At 39.2% G+C, this 16,397-nt stretch overlaps 1 pseudogene; it reads right to left on the reverse strand.

Moving 5' to 3' along the window:
• Positions 1 to 9,604: 9,604 nt before the first annotated feature.
• On the reverse strand, positions 9,605 to 10,128 carry LOC103548997 (glutathione peroxidase 1 pseudogene; annotated as a pseudogene).
• Positions 10,129 to 16,397: the final 6,269 nt, after the last annotated feature.

Raw genomic sequence — 16,397 nt, forward strand, 5'->3', positions numbered from 1 at the left:
TAATTTTAGATAAAGTGTTTTGAAGAATATTCTTAGTCATTAAATGTTAAAATGATGTGGTTTGGATTTTGACGTAAACAATGCTACACTGAAAATAAACCTTAGTTTCAAGCCATGTGCTTCACAGTTCACAAATACATTTCCATTAGTAATTCTAACTGGGGGAACTTATGTACAAGAAGGTACATCACAACAAGAATAATACTAGTTTCACATTTCTTAGAATGACAAGAACAATGAGTGCATATACTATGCGAATATTGGTTTCATATTGTTAATACAATTTTAAAATAGTATAGGCTGTGCTCGCTTCAGCAGCACATATACTACAATAACATAGGCTTGAATTTTCTGAACAATGTTTAACATTTGTCTGCACCCTCCTTGCTTTATGCATTAAACAAGCTATCAAATTTACAATTGTAGCTCAAAAGTAGATTGTGTAGAGGAAATGAGCGTGTTGAACAAGGTTCCAAATACCTCCCATCAAATCATGACCTCAGTCTTCTAGGAGGGGGACGCTGGGCTCCAGGGAAGGGCTTCACATTCTCCTCCTGAAGAGTTTCCACTCACACGAGCAAAAATCTTTGCTGTCACTTTTCTTTTCCGTCTTTGCTTTCCCATCCCCACCCCTCTATGGATCAAGGTTGTGAAAGGTAGTATTTTTCCAGCTTTGAATACTTTAGAGGAATCAGAAATGTGGTGAGAACCCTTGTACATCCTCATGTCTCTGCAAAATGGTTGAACTTACGGCAGCTGCATCAAGCCTTCTCAGGATCCAAAAAACACAAAATTAGTCTGTCTCACATTCTCTCAGATTCTCCAGAAGAACCAAAATTTGGCAGTCCTTCAAGAATCAGAAGACAAGGTTTTAAGGATAGTCTTATTTTACTTAGAACTTCCACATTTAATCTGCCCATTCAGCAAATATTTTATTGAAATTTACTATGAGCCACACATTCCACTAGGTGCTGAAATACGCACTGGTGCGCGACACAGCCGTGGTCTCGGTCCTTGGGAAGTTTAAAGTCTAGGAAGAGAGTTCACACTGAACAAGAAAGTCCCAGTGAGAAGCACACTATAGAGTGAAGGTGAAGGTTGCTGGGGAGTGTACTCACAGGGGTATGAATGTAACCCGTACCACAGAGGTGGGGGCCACCTGCAGAAGTGAGATTTCAAGGAAAAGGCTGGAGGATAAGTAGAATTTTGCTGGGTGAAGGAGTGGAGAGCACAAATAAAATCTGGAGACTATAATTAATATTTGAGAATACATGTCAGGAAACAAAGCTAAAGTTAAAATGATCTTTTGTCATTTATAAAGCAAACAAAACTTTTATTAGACTTTGAGCATAAAATGGCCCATTAAATCATATTTTCAATGAAACGTGACAACTAGAAAGATCAAGTTCCCCAGGTATTTCTAAGCCCTAACTCTAACTAATAGAGGAAAAGTGCAGTGTACCAATGACAATGTGGTATTGGTATATTTCTGCAACTAACAATCTCTTTTTTACTAATATTCTGAATAATGCCAGAACAATTACAGTTACTACAATTCCGAGGATGCTTAATTATGAATTTTTGCTTTGCTTAAATACATTAAGCTTAATTATTTGGCTTTCTGGTATTTCTCAATCTGGAAATGAAACAAATGACATCACTCTAAATGGAAAATTTGACATATCCTTTGAATGAAAAAATAATTAAACTACATGCATAAGCATCAAAGTAAAGTTGATCTTTTCAATTGGATATTTATTGAAATTGGAGAACTTTAATTTTTTATCTTACTTAATACTTAAAGAGTATTGAATTTAACTCTTTAAGATTGAATATGTATATGGCAGTTCCTTCTGCAATGAAAACTACTATTTTCAAAATGTACTTTAAATTCTTATCACTATCACAGTTTTATTTATGGTAATTATTTTATTTTTAACATTTAAGAAACTTTTGTTTGACTAATGCAGAGACTTTTTAAAATATAGGCAAATCATAAGCACACGGCTCAATAAATTGCTACAAAGTGTATACACCCATAGAATCACATCTGGTCAAGAAATAAAACATTACCACTATTCCAGGAGCACCTCACAAACCACTCCCCATCACACCACCTTTCCCAAAGGTAAGGAATCATCCTGACTTCTATAGCAGATTTCTCATACCTGTTTTTGAACTTCATATATACTGGAGCATACAGCATGATAACTGATAATAATGAAAATATGACCTGTCAAAGCTTGTAGCATGCAGCTAAAACTATGCTTAAAGGATAATTTGTAGCCTTAAAACGCATTTTTAAGAGGGGCTGAAAATCAAAGATCTAAGTCTCTAGCTCAAAAAGCTTAAAAACTGAGTAAATTAAACACAAAGAAAATAGAAAAATAAAATAATAAAGATAACAGAAATTAATAGAACATAAAATTAATATACAGGGGCCAGCTCCGTGGCCGAGTGGTTAAATTCGCATGCTCTGCTGCGGAGGCCCAGGGTTCAGATCCTGGACGTGGACATGGCACCACTCGTCAGGCCACGTTGAGGTGGCATCCCACATCCCACAACTAGAAGGACCTGCAAATAAGATATACAACTGTGTACGGGGGGGGGGGGGGGGGTGCGGGATTTAGGGAGATAAAGCAGAAAAAAAAAAAAAAAAAGATTGGCAACAGTTGTTAGCCCAGGTGCCAAAAAAAGAGAACAGGACCTTGAGGCTCAGAGCAGTTCAGTGACTTGTCAGGGTCACACGTCCTTGCAGAAGCGGATCTGGGACCTCAAACCCAGACCTTCCAATTCCCTTGTTTAAAAGAAAAAAAAAATTAATATACAATAGAAAAGATCAATAAAGCCAAATGGTGATTTGTTGAAAAGTCTAATAAAATTGATAAACCTTGATGAGAATGATCAAGAGAAATAGAAGTCAGAGGTAAACAACATCAGGAACAAAAACACAAAAGGACATCACTACAAACCCTACAGAGGTTATAAACATAAAGGGATGGTATGAACAACTATGCCACTCTGTTTCCATCATTTATAAATTATGAAAAATAAAATTTTCTAAGAAGTACAAATGAGAACAGTCAAAATAGATATTTTCAATTATCTGAACAACTGGAATATTATAATTTGATTTTTTTCATTGACACTGATGGATAGAACTAGGAATAGTGAAAGGAAACAATATGGAAATACATTTAGACTCACTCTAAGAATTTAAAGAAATCACATATTCTTCACCAAAGACAGTACTCACATCCTGCTTGGAAAGCCTGAGATGGATAAATAAGTTCATAACATTTTTGCATTTGTTCTGAATGTCTGAGCATCTGATGAAAGCTTTGGACATTCTTCCTGATGAATATACATACAGATATATACATAGAACTTACCATCAGGAAGCCTCTTCAGGGACTCATTAGTTAGGAAGACTTATGGTAGAAGATATCAATTATCGGGTGAAGAAATAAAGCTCTAAGATATATACCTACTCTAAAGTAATTCTCACATTCTAAATAAATGAATAAATAACCCCTAAATGCTATTCTATATTGTTGAAAGGTAATGTGGTAGGAATGATATGATTATTTTATCATATTAGCACATGGCTCATTTTAATTTAATTCAGAATGTTCTCAAAGAACAATGAGTTTTTTTTTACTAAGAACCATTTATATTAATATCCTGGTAGTCTATCTAATAACAGTACTGCACAAGATTGACTAAGCCTTGATTTCTCTGGAATCTCCGTGTACAAGGGTAAGATGGAATAAATATAGTTAGTCTATGCAAATATGTTCCTCTGAACTTTAAAGAAACACTTTTAGAAATAGTTTGAAATTACTGTGTTCACTTAAAAAAACTAAAATACAAAGAATTGGTTAGGCACAATCTTCCAAATTTCTTGTCATCAGAAAGAAAGGCATAGTATATTTCTACTGCCAAAGCAAGCATAGAGCAAAAATCAAGGCATATTTACAGGAGCAATTGTTAAGAAGAAAAAAAGCAGCCATCAACTAGAATGATCAGTCTTATTCATGACTAGGTTGAAAATATCTAACAGAAATGTGTTTCCTCCATGCGTATGCCAAGAAACTGGAGGTATATTTTAAGAGAATTTCTGTAAGATTTCTTTACAATAACAGGATGCTGCAAAACCTTGTTCCAAACACTAGAAATTTCAGTTGTAAAATATGTGATTTTTTCATTCCTTATGCTGATTTCAATGTGCAAAGAGTAGAACCCTAAATACACATAGCATTTGTTTTTGTATATTCAGTGTCCGACCTTTACACCACATGAGTTTACAATTTAATTATATGATGGTACTAGCAAGACTACAAAATAAAATCACTCAATAGTAAAACACACATGAGATATAATGTTGCCCACTGTGAAGTACAGCCAATCTTACACAGTATGACTCCTCAAGCATTTGAGAAACCATTCAACAGAATCATAGCTTTTGAGAGCTGAGATTTTAAGAGCAAATAGGGTCAAAATTTTATTAAGGGGCATGAAACACAGCCTGATATTATTAATCAGTATGGAATATAAATCCTTTAGTGACAGCTCTTAGCAGTTAAAGCAAACATTTGCAGAACATTTCACCTAAAGCAGATCAAAATAATAATAGAATTATTTGAGTTCTGGCAAATGATTTCATTACAAATAAGAGATCTTGCTGAAAGAGAGATGGTGTGAAAAAGGACTCAAATTTGTACTTTAATAAAGATTTCAAAGGACTTCGGAAATGAAAAACATACTATAGAATGAAGCGAATGCAGATTTATTTTGGCCTTTAGTGTAATACTTTCATGTGAGAAAGCAAAATTTCCCAGTCCCCAGGTCTGAATTAAACATTTTACATGATGTTTCCTATCTATTGCTATACAACAAACCATTCCAAACTTTACTGGCTTAAAAAACAGGAATGTATTATTGTTCATGATTCCTGTTCATTTTTCTGCTTCATATAGCGTCCACCTGGTCCCTCTGAGGCTGCATTTATCCAGATAGGCTGAGCTAGGAGCTCCAAGAAGGCCTCTCTCACTTCTCTGTGCCTTGGAGCTGACTGCTGCCTGGAGACCTCAGTTATGCTCACTATTGCCAGCTCTTCACGTGAGGGCCTCTCCACTTGACCTCCCTCCAGCAGGAGAGCTAGGGCTAACTGATAATATGGTTCCTGAGTTCCAAGAGGGAGAATTCTGCGAAGGTAAGCCTCAGTGTGCAAGTACATGTCAAGTCTCTGTCTGCATCACTTTTACTCACGTCTCATTGACCAAAGCTTTGATATGACCAAGCCCAGCATAGAGTGAGGGCACTGCAAAAGAGGTAAACTTGGGAAGGAGGGGGCATACTCATTGCCCTTCTCAATATAAGAGCCTACCATACATGAGATATCTTTTTACATGCACATGGAGTCTATGAGAGTGAATTTCTATTTTTCTACATCACTCTCTGATAAAAAGAAAAAATTCCACTATCCATTTATATTTCAAATAAAAAGATTCCCATAAATAGGAAATATAACAGGCGAGGAGTACTTCATTTTTAAAGAAACGATTGCTACCTTTTAATAAATCCAGGAGAGTAGGTGTAAAATCAACTGGCAAAGTAGACCTTAAAAAATAACAAGACCAATGACCGTATGTTCAATACGTAAGAATCATTTTTCTAGACACTTAGAATTATATCTTTACTTTTATGAGAAATAGTTCGCAAACAAATGGAAGACCCAATTTACATAACTTGGGTTTTAAAAACCTTTTTTGCTCAAATAGGCTTCTTGTTGTTGCTTATGACAACAACGACTAATAATAATAATGCATATAAAAATCAAAAGTAAACTAAGCACAGTGACTGATGATTCCCCTGATGCAGCCAAATGTTTGCATCAAACATAAATCTGCTTAAGTGTATTGATAAACTTAAAAGTACATTAAGCACAATCAGACCAAAAGTTAAGTGAAGGAAAGATCCGAGATAAGTTGTTGAGCACTGTATCTGGCTTTTGTCTTGAGGTCATTTGATGAACCACGTAAACTTGAACTTTGATTTTTAAGGCCACAAGGGGCATTGGAGGCAGTATACAAAGCCTGTGGTTCACAACCTCACTATAGGAGTGAATTAAAAGTAAACCAATGCCTCCTCAAGAATACTACAGGGAAAGTCACTTGTCTTGAATTTTGATCCTGAATAGAGACAGGAAAACGTCTTCCTCAAGAATTCCTAACCCCAAAACGTTTCCTCAAAGTGGCTTTGGAATGACAACGCATAATACATGAGTGGGCCAATAAACTTCATGTGAAGAGTTTAATTTAGTAAGCCTAGGTTGGTGCCCCAGGTTCCTATAAGGACCAAATCTAATACACTCTAGAGGGATCCATCTTCCTCCTAGAACTCAAAGGATTTTCACAGATAAACTAAAAAATATAACTTCTCTGTCAAAAGTGAAAGGAAAAGAAGCACTATGCGTGAGAGGCAGATGGCAAGCCACACCGCAGAACACCCAGAAAAAGTTCTGACACTGCCATCATCAAACTCTGAATAAATGAAAGGAATTAAAATACAAAGATTGACAACAGAACTTTAAAATATGACTAATTCGATTAAAATTAATAACTAAAACTTCTACAGATGGAAACTATGTTTGTCAAAATTAAAAAATCAGTGAGCTCACAGGAAAGCAGATATAACTGAAGAATAGATTACTGAGTTTGAATAGTGATCATAAGACAGTACAAGGAATGCATGGGTAATACGACTAAAAATGTAACAGAGACATTAGAAGACGTGAAGAGTCTAATGCATGACAAATTCGAGTTTCAGAACGAGAGGAAAGAGAAAAAGAGGTAGCGGCAATTTTTGAAGAGATAACGACTGAGAATGTTCCTGAACTGATGAAATGTCAAATATACAGAGCCAAGAAGCTCTATGAATCTCAAGCAAGAGAAATTAAAACAAACTTAAATGTGGAGAGAAAAAGGCTAGAGAGGAAAAGATTATTCCAAAAAAGTGATAATTAGATAGTTAAAGTATCTGTAATAAAGAGTCTGCCTCCATTTTTGATGTTTGACTGCTGACAGCTTTCAAGTCCCACATCTAATAAGCTGCCCAGAAAGCCTGGCTGTTCTCCCCTTTGGCATCTGCAAGAAGTTCTAACCACGCAAGCTCTGGCCTCACAGAGACCCCCACCCCCATTCAACATATGAACTTTGGGAAGACACAAACAAACTGTCAGTTCATAACACCAAGATGAGTTGGAAGATTTTGATAATTAGCGTTTAGGAACAGGACTATGGGATTGGGGCCCTCCTTAGAATGGCCTGGGTAGGGACCAGCCCATGGTGCAGCAGTTAAGTGTGCACCTTCAGCTTCGGTGGCCCAGGATCCCGGGTGCAGACATGGCACTGCTTGAGAAGCCATGCTGTGGTAGGCTTCTCACATATAGAGTAGAGGAAGATGGGCACGGATGTTAGTTCAGGGCCAGTCTTCCTCAGCAAAAAAGAGGAGGATTGGTAGCAGTTAGCTCAGGGCTAACCTTCCTCAAAAAAAAAAAAAAAAAAAAGGCCTGGGTATTACACCTCAGCCTGGACTTGTGTGTCTCAGATTGAAGTATACGTCTTGATTCCAGCATAAGCCATGACCAACACCAGGATCAGGGGAACTAGACTTCCCTGTGACCATTGAGTGTGTGTCTCAACAGGCATTGGTCCCACTCTAGAGAATGTTCGGGGAAAAGACTGACACCCTGTGTAATATGTGAGCCCACTGGGTGACGGCTCAGGCAGAAGAGGAGCAGTTACGACGTAGCGTGCTGTCATACTACTAAAAGCAAATGGCTCACTAGGATGCTACAAAACATCATTGTTGCTGCTGCTAACTATGCTTCTGTCACAACAGAGATCCTGGTAGCAGGAAACGCACCCATGCCATCCCTGTGGAACAGCCGTAGGCTTAACACTGGGGAAGCCCCTAACCCTAACAATACTGATTTGAGGCTCTCTGGAAGGAGACACTTTTATAAACCTTATAAGAGCAGAGTAGAGGACACCCTGCCCTGCCAAAATATATCTAGTAGCCACCAAAAAAGACCAAAAACATAAACCTGACTATAGGGGAAAGAGATAAAAAGAAAAAATGGAAACAAAGGTCCAAATTCAACTCAATTGAAAACCCAAAATTCACTAAAAGGATTTATGCCACAAAAAGATAAAAGGGTGATGATTGGCGGTTTGCCTCTGCAACATAGATTCTGAATTAACTTTAACATCTGCCGAAACGCACCAGTTGGCAAACCTTCGTGGCCTTAATCATTATGGGAGCTGCAATTACAGTTATTCCTGGAGATCCCACTAAATTTAAACAAAGTTTCCTCGTAACATTAGGAGAGCTGCAGACAATAAAATGAGGATAAACAGGTATGCCTTCCCTTAGCCTCTGGAACTATTGCCTTGCCTAAATTCCCTCAGGACATAGTGCCTGGTTTTCTAAAATACCCCATGGCAGTCATGGTTGCTCTGACCCAATGAGCCATAAATTAAAATGAAATTAAGTCTTTGGCACTCACAATTGGCTTGATAAAATAAGACCCTATGGATTTTCCCCTCAGATAAAATAGTTGATAGAGCCCAATATAAATTAAAATGGCACCTCTAAGAATCGAAACCCATTATATAAGACCTATGTAGAGAAGTAGTGATTATTTCTACTGCTTCTCTAATTAACAGCCCAATTTGGCCTGCTTTTAAACCTGGAAAGAATGAGTGGCACCTCATAGTACATTGCTGTAATGTTAATGCTATAGTCACACCAATTAAGGTCCCCACACGGAATATTATTAAAATTACTGACTCCATCCAACCAGCAACTGGTAAACACTTCGCAGTCATAGATTTGGCTAATATATTCAGCGTCTATTTCAACAGCCTTTCAGATGCAGCTTGCCTTCATCCTGTAAGGGACACAATAATGCATGCTGCCTGGCCACCCACAGGTTACCTCAACATCCCTGTGATCATACATAATGTCTACGCACACTTAACTGCATCTGACTTTCTCCAGGAGCACAAATATGCTATCACACCGATGACCTCCTTCTCCGAGGAGATTCATTTGACACACTTATTCAGGATATACGTAAACTCACAAAAGGGTTCATGAAAAGGAAACTGGCCATTGCCCCACACATAATACAAGGCCCCACCACTTGAGTTAAATTCCTGAAAAGTATCTGATAAGCTGAGAGCTGCTGCATCCCTGACACTGTCAAGAAACAGCATTGACCCTCTCAGCACCCATGATGATACAACAAACCCCAGGTGTGTGTGTGCTTTGTCGCTGTTGTTGTTTGCTGACACTAGGCACTTTATTAGTGAGGAGTCTGGGTCCGGGAGAGGAGAGGCTGGGAGGGACGGGACCAGCCTCCATCTCAGGGGATTTTCCTGCATATCAGGCGTTCCTTCATGCAGATTTAGAGGACACACCGTCAAGGGTGACACCCTGCTCTGCACACACCCCTACACACGCACCCAGGGCAGTGCTCCGCCGGCCAAGCCACAGGGTCCGAGGGGCGCCCTGGACAGCAGGGCTTCCATATTGGCTAGATGTCGCTGGTGGGAAAGCAGCGGCTGCACCTGCGCACAGGCACACCATCCGGGCTCACCAGGAACTTCTCGAAGTTTCAGGCGACACCTTTGCAGCACACTGGAGACCAGGTGATGAACTTGGGGTCGGTCAGCAGTGCAGAGTCGTTGTCACTGGGTGCAGGCAGGTGCGCCTGCGCGCCACTCCCCTTGCAGTTCTCAAAGAGCTTGTTGTTGGGCAAGAACCCGCCGCCTACTGGGACGAGCTTGAGGAAATTCAGGATCTCTTCGTTCTTGGCGTTCTGCGGATGCCCGAACGGGGTGCGCTAGAAGCCAAGCACCACCAGGCCCCGGGGGCCGAGGCACTGCAGCAGCCCGTTCACTTGGGTGGAGTTCCAGACGGTTGCTCCTCAGAGCTAGGCTAGTTCTCAGTGAGCAGCACCTCATCTCGCAGGGAGCCCAAGCTCGCAGGCTCCCCGCCGCCATGTAGGGAGCATCCCCTCCATATACAAGGAGCATCTTTGCCACATCCAGGGAGCATCCCCGCCACGTCCAGGGAGCATCCTTGCCACATACAAGGAGCGCGGGCAGCTGCGAGGACTAGCTGAGCGGGCACGTGGTGTGGGTGTGGGAGTAGCGGAGGGAGAGCTTCCCACTAGGGCAGCCGAAAGAAGCCCAAGATTTTTTAGGCTTTGGGTTCTGGAGACAATATGTTCCTCACTTACAAATCTTACTTAAGCCCACTTATGCTGTTACACACAAATCAGTCCATTATGAATGAAACATCCTACAACAAAGGCTCCAGAATCTGTCCAAATTGCAATACAACAGGAACTTCATTAGTGTTCCCTAAAGACTTCTTCACTGTAGGGGCTTTAGTAACCTTGTGGCATTCCTCCTAGAGTCCCTTTCTCACCCATGATGCCCGTAAGTTGCCCATGGGCTTCCCTTGCAAGAAATTGCACTCCTTAGCCCCACTGTATCCATTAAAGAGGCAATTGCTGGCTACACACTGAGCTTCCCTGAAAACAGAAGCTTTACAGGACCTGAGCCCATGACCCTCCATACCCAGTTGCCCATTATGCCTTGAGTGCTGGAAACACCCCATGAGCTCAGCAAGACCACCGAAGTCTCTTTGCTACAAGATGAACAGAACCTTGGCTTTCCGGCTTATCCGCCCTGCAGGAGTGGGGTGGAGGGGGGAGGAGAGGGGTATTGTCCCATCCTCATTCCCTTGCCAAATGCCACAGTGATGGAGAAGGTCACTCCTCTTCTGTGCCCTTAGCTTCCTGAGGAGCTCCTTGGTATCAGCTGAGTGAGCATCAAAGGGAGTTCGTATAAGAAGGATGGCAAAGCCATTACACGAGATGGCAAAGCCATTACACGAGATGAAGAGTTACGTCTTTTCATCCTTTAACTGCATGTTCCAGATCAAGAAAGGGACCCAAGAGTCAGCAAAATTGGCTAAACTTCAGTCAGCCATCTTAACACTAGATACTCTGGCCAACAGTCAGCATCATCTGTACTTTTTTAACCAAATCTTTGGTCCAGTCTAATGGCAGCAACAATTCCTTAGCCAAGATCTTCCCTTTGGAACAAAGAACTCGAGGTCTCTCTTGCCTCACAGACACCCAAAATATAAACTAAGGTCACACATGTTGCTGCACATGCTAAAGCCACAGTACAAGCCCTCACTAAGACACCCCATATCCTCTCCGGAGTTGCAGACCAAGGCACTCATTTCACTTCTCAGAATATACAGAGCTGGGCTCTTGAACAAGGTATTCAATAGAACTTTCAACACCCTTACTAGTTTCAGGCTACAGGCCTCATAAAGCACTGTAATGTCTTACTTAAACGAGAACAAATTCAATTAAATGAAACATGGCACATTTTAGTCATCAGTCAAATATTAGGGATAAATTGTAACCAGAGTCTGGCTCCATTTTTGATGCTTGACTGCTGACAGCTTTCAAGCCCCAGCACTCTCCTTTCTCCTTCGGCCCCGTATCAGGGCAAGCTGATGAGAAAGCTGATTTGTTCCCTCCTTGGGCACTCACAGGAAGTGCCAGCACACAGGAACCCTTATCCCAGCCCCACACCCAAAATAAAAGCCTACCGGGTTTCCTTTCCCTGCTCTCTCAAAATATTTTGAACCAGCTGGGGACATCACCCTGCTCTGGCCACAAAGCCTCATTAAATGAATAATAGACTTTTTCACACCCTCTTGGTGTGTGTGCAGTGTCGTCAGTCTTGATATTCAAAACAAATTATAGGTGGGAGCATCTGTCCCACCTCCGATAGGTGACTACAACATCATCTAATTTTTTAAAAGTTCAAATAAAAATTAATTTGAAAATAAGTTACATTGATTAAAAATAAAAGCGTTTCATGGAACTTGCACTATTTGAAACTAGAATGAAAATTCTGAGTATATTACAATTTGGATAAGTTAATTCTATGTGTTAAAAATTTCTAAACTACCCACTGGAAAATATGAGTGTATAACTTAAAATCTTGTACAGTATACAAAAGAAATTGATAGGAGAAAAAAATCCATCCACTATAAGGCAAGAATGGAGAAAAATTACCTAGAAAAGGAACAATGAAAAGCATTAAAGCCAATCACAAGTAAGGAAATAGAAACGGTAATCAAAAACCTCCCCAAAAATAAGAGTCCAGGACCGGACGGCTTCTCTGGAGAATTCTACCAAACATTCAAAGAAGACTTAATACCTATTCTTCTCAAACTGTTCCAGAAAATTGAGAAAGATGGAGTACTCCCTAACACATTCTATGAAGCCAACATCACTCTGATCCCCAAACCTGACAAGGACAACACAAAGAAGGAGAACTACAGGCCGATATCACTGATGAACATAGATGCAAAAATCCTCAACAAAATTTTGGCAAACCGAATACAGCAATACATCAAAAAGATTATACACCATGATCAAGTGGGATTTATACCAGGGACACAGGGATGGTTCAACATCCGCAAGTCAATCAACGTGATACACTACATCAACAAAATGAAAAACAAAAATCACATGATCATCTCAATAGATGCAGAGAAAGCATTCGACAAGATCCAACACCCATTTATGATAAAAACCCTCAATAAAATGGGTATAGAAGGAAAGTACCTCAACATAATAAAGGCCATATATGATAGACCCACAGCCAACATCATACTCAATGGACAAAAACTGAAAGCCATCCCTCTGAGGACGGGAACAAGACAAGGGTGCCCACTTTCACCACTCCTATTCAACATAGTACTGGAGGTGCTGGCCAGAGCAATTCGGCAGGAAAAAGAAATAAAAGGAATCCAAATAGGTAACGAAGAAGTAAAACTCTCACTGTTTGCAGACGACATGATCTTATATATAGAAAACCCCAAAGAATCCATAGGAAAACTATTAGAAATAATCCACAACTACAGCAAAGTAGCAGGGTATAAAATTAACGTGCATAAATCAGTAGCATTTCTATACACTAACAATGAACTAACAGAAAAAGAACTCAAGAACTCAATCCCATTCACAATCGCAACGAAAAGAATAAAATACCTTGGGATAAACTTAACCAAGGAAATGAAGGATCTATACAATGAAAACTACAAGACTTTCTTGAAAGAAATAGGCGATGACATAAAGAGATGGAAAAACATTCCTTGCACATGGATCGGAAGAATAAACATAGTTAAAATGTCCATACTACCTAAAGCAATCTACAGATTCAATGCTATCCCAATCAGAATCCCAAGAACATTCTTCACAGAAATTGAACAAACAATCCTAAAATTCATATGGGGCAACAAAAGACTGCGAATTGCTAAAGCAATCCTGAGCAAGAAAAACAAAGCCGGCGGAATCACAATCCCCGATTTCAAAACATACTACAAAGCTACAGTGATCAAAACAGCATGGTACTGGTACAAAAACAGGTCCACAGATCAATGCAACAGAATTGAAAGCCCAGAGATAAAACCACACATCTGTGGACAGCTAATCTTCAACAAACGAGCAGAGGGCCTACAATGGAGAAAAGAAAGTCTCTTCAACAAATGGCGCTGGGAAAACTGGACAGCCACATGTAAAAGATTGAAAATTCACCATTCTTTTTCACCACACACCAAAATAAACTCAAAATGGATCAAAGACCTAAAGATTAGGCCTGAGACAATAAGTCTTTTGGAAGAGAATATAGGCAGTACACTCTTTGACATCAGTTTCAAAAGAATCTTTTCGGACACTATAACTCCTCAGTTGAGGGAAACAATAGAAAGAATAAACAAATGGGACTTCATCAGACTAAAGAGCTTCTTCAAGGCAAGGGAAAACAGGATTGAAACAAAAAACAGCTCACTAATTGGGAAAAAATATTTACAAGCCACTTATCTGACAAAGAGTTAATCTCCATAATATACAAAGAACTCACACTGCTTAACAACAAAACAAACAACCCGATCAAAAAATGGGCAGAGGACATGAACAGACATTTCTCAAAAGAAGATATGAATATGGCCAATAGACACATGAAAAGATGTTCATCATCGCTAATCATCAGGGAAATGCAAATCAAAACTACACTAAGATATCACCTTACACCCGTTAGACTGGCAAAAACATCCAAAACCAAGAGCGACAAATGTTGGAGAGGTTGTGGAGAAAAAGGAACCCTCATACACTGTTGGTGGGAATGCAAACTGGTACAGCCACTATGGAAAACAGTATGGAGATTTCTCAAAAAGTTAAAAATAGAAATACCCTATGACCCAGCCATCCCATTACTGGCTATCTATCCTAAGAACCTGAAATCAGAAATCTCAAGAGTCCGTTGCACCCCTATGTTCATCGCAGCATTATTTACAATAGCCAAGACGTGGAACCAACCTACATGCCCAGAAACTGATGATTGGATAAAGAAGATGTGGTATATATACACAATGGAATACTACTCAGCCATAAAAAGGACAAAATTGGCCCATTCACAGCAACGTGGATGGACCTCGAGGGTATTATGTTAAGCGAAATAAGCCAGTCAGAGAAAGATGAACTCTATATGACTCCACTCATAGGTGGAAGTTAGTATATTGATAAGGAGATCTGATCGGTGGTTACCAGGGAAAAGGGGGGGTGGGGGGGAGGGCACAAAGGGGGAAGTGGTGTACCCACAACATGACTAACAAAAATGTACAATGAAATCTCACAAGGTTGTAATCTATCATAAGATTAATAAAAAAAAAAGCATTAAATAAGATGCTAGAGGTTAAAATTTGGTTAATTACCAAAAATGCAAATTGACTATGTTCCCATAAAAAATGAGAATTTTTAAGCCATATTTTAAAATTCTTCTCTATGCTGTCTACAAGAAATACCTCCCAAATATAATACATACATGCTCAAAGTAAAAGAATAAAAAAAATACAAGGCAAGTACTATTTAAAAAGCTGATGTAGCAAATAATATCAGATAAAATAGACCTCAAGACAATAATCATCAGTAAAGCAAAAGAGAGCATTACATGATAACAAGTATAAATGTGAATGTACCTGATAAGGTAAAATAGCAATATATAAAGCAAAAAAAGACAAGAAAAAATCTTTAATTACAATGGGAGATATTAACAGATCTTTTTAGTAACTGGTCATTCAAGCAGCAAAGGATGAATGTCCCAGAAGTTCTAGAATTGGCATGCGTCTTGACAAGAATTGGCATGATCAATCATTTTTTTAATCCTAACGTTTATTTGGGGGTTTTTTTTGGTGAGAAAGCTTCACCCTGAGCTAACATCCATGGCCAATCTTCCTCTTTTTTTAGTAGAGGAAGATGAGCTCTGAGCTAACATCTATGCCAGTCTTCCTCCATTTTCTCTGTGCCGGATGCCTCCATAGCATGGCTGAGTGGAGTAGGTCTGCTCCCAGGATCCAAACCTGTGAACCCGGGCCACCCAAGCAGAGCATACTCAACTCCAACCCCTCGGCCACGGGGCTGGCCCCATGATCAGTCTTTTTAACTTTAACTCGTCTAAAACATACGTAGTGATATAACATCTCATCGTGGTATTCCCTTGAACTTCTCATCTGTATATGTTCTTTGGTGAATTGTCTGTTCCCATGTTTTGACCATATTTTTGGAGTTATTTGTTGTCTTAGTAAGAAGTTTTGAGAGATTCTCATATATTCCATACACAGTCCTTTATGAACTATATGATTTGCAAATATTTTTTCCCAGTCTATGGACTTTCTTTTCATTCTTAGCAGTGTCTTTCAAAGATTAGATTTTTTTTTGGACAAAGCTCAATTTATTCATTTGTTATTTTATAGATTATGCTTCACACTTTTGATGTGGTATCTAAGAAATCTTTGCCTATGCCAAGGACACAAATGTTTTCTCCATGTTTTCTTCTAGAAGTTTTATAACTTTAGTTTTAGTGCTATAAATTTTCCCTTAGGTTCTGTCTAGTGACGTATCACCAATTAAGATAAATTGTCTTCATTTTTATTTAGCTCAAAATAATTTCCAATTTCTATTTTGATTTCTTCTTTGACCCACTGGTTATTTAGATGTGTGTTGTTCAATTTTCAAATATTTGGGAATTTTCCAGATATTTTTCTATTATTTATTTTTAGCTTAATTTCACTATCGTCAGAGAACATACTTTGGAAGACTTGAATATTTAGAAAAACTTTTTAACACTTGTTTTGTGGCCCAAAATATGATCTAACTTGGTAAATGTTCTTTGTGCATTTGAAAAGAGTCTGTAGTCTGCTCATTTTGGATATAATAGTCTAAACATGAAAAT

This window comes from Equus przewalskii, chromosome 24 (assembly GCF_037783145.1).
Source record: "Equus przewalskii isolate Varuska chromosome 24, EquPr2, whole genome shotgun sequence".
NCBI lineage: Eukaryota > Metazoa > Chordata > Mammalia > Perissodactyla > Equidae > Equus > Equus przewalskii.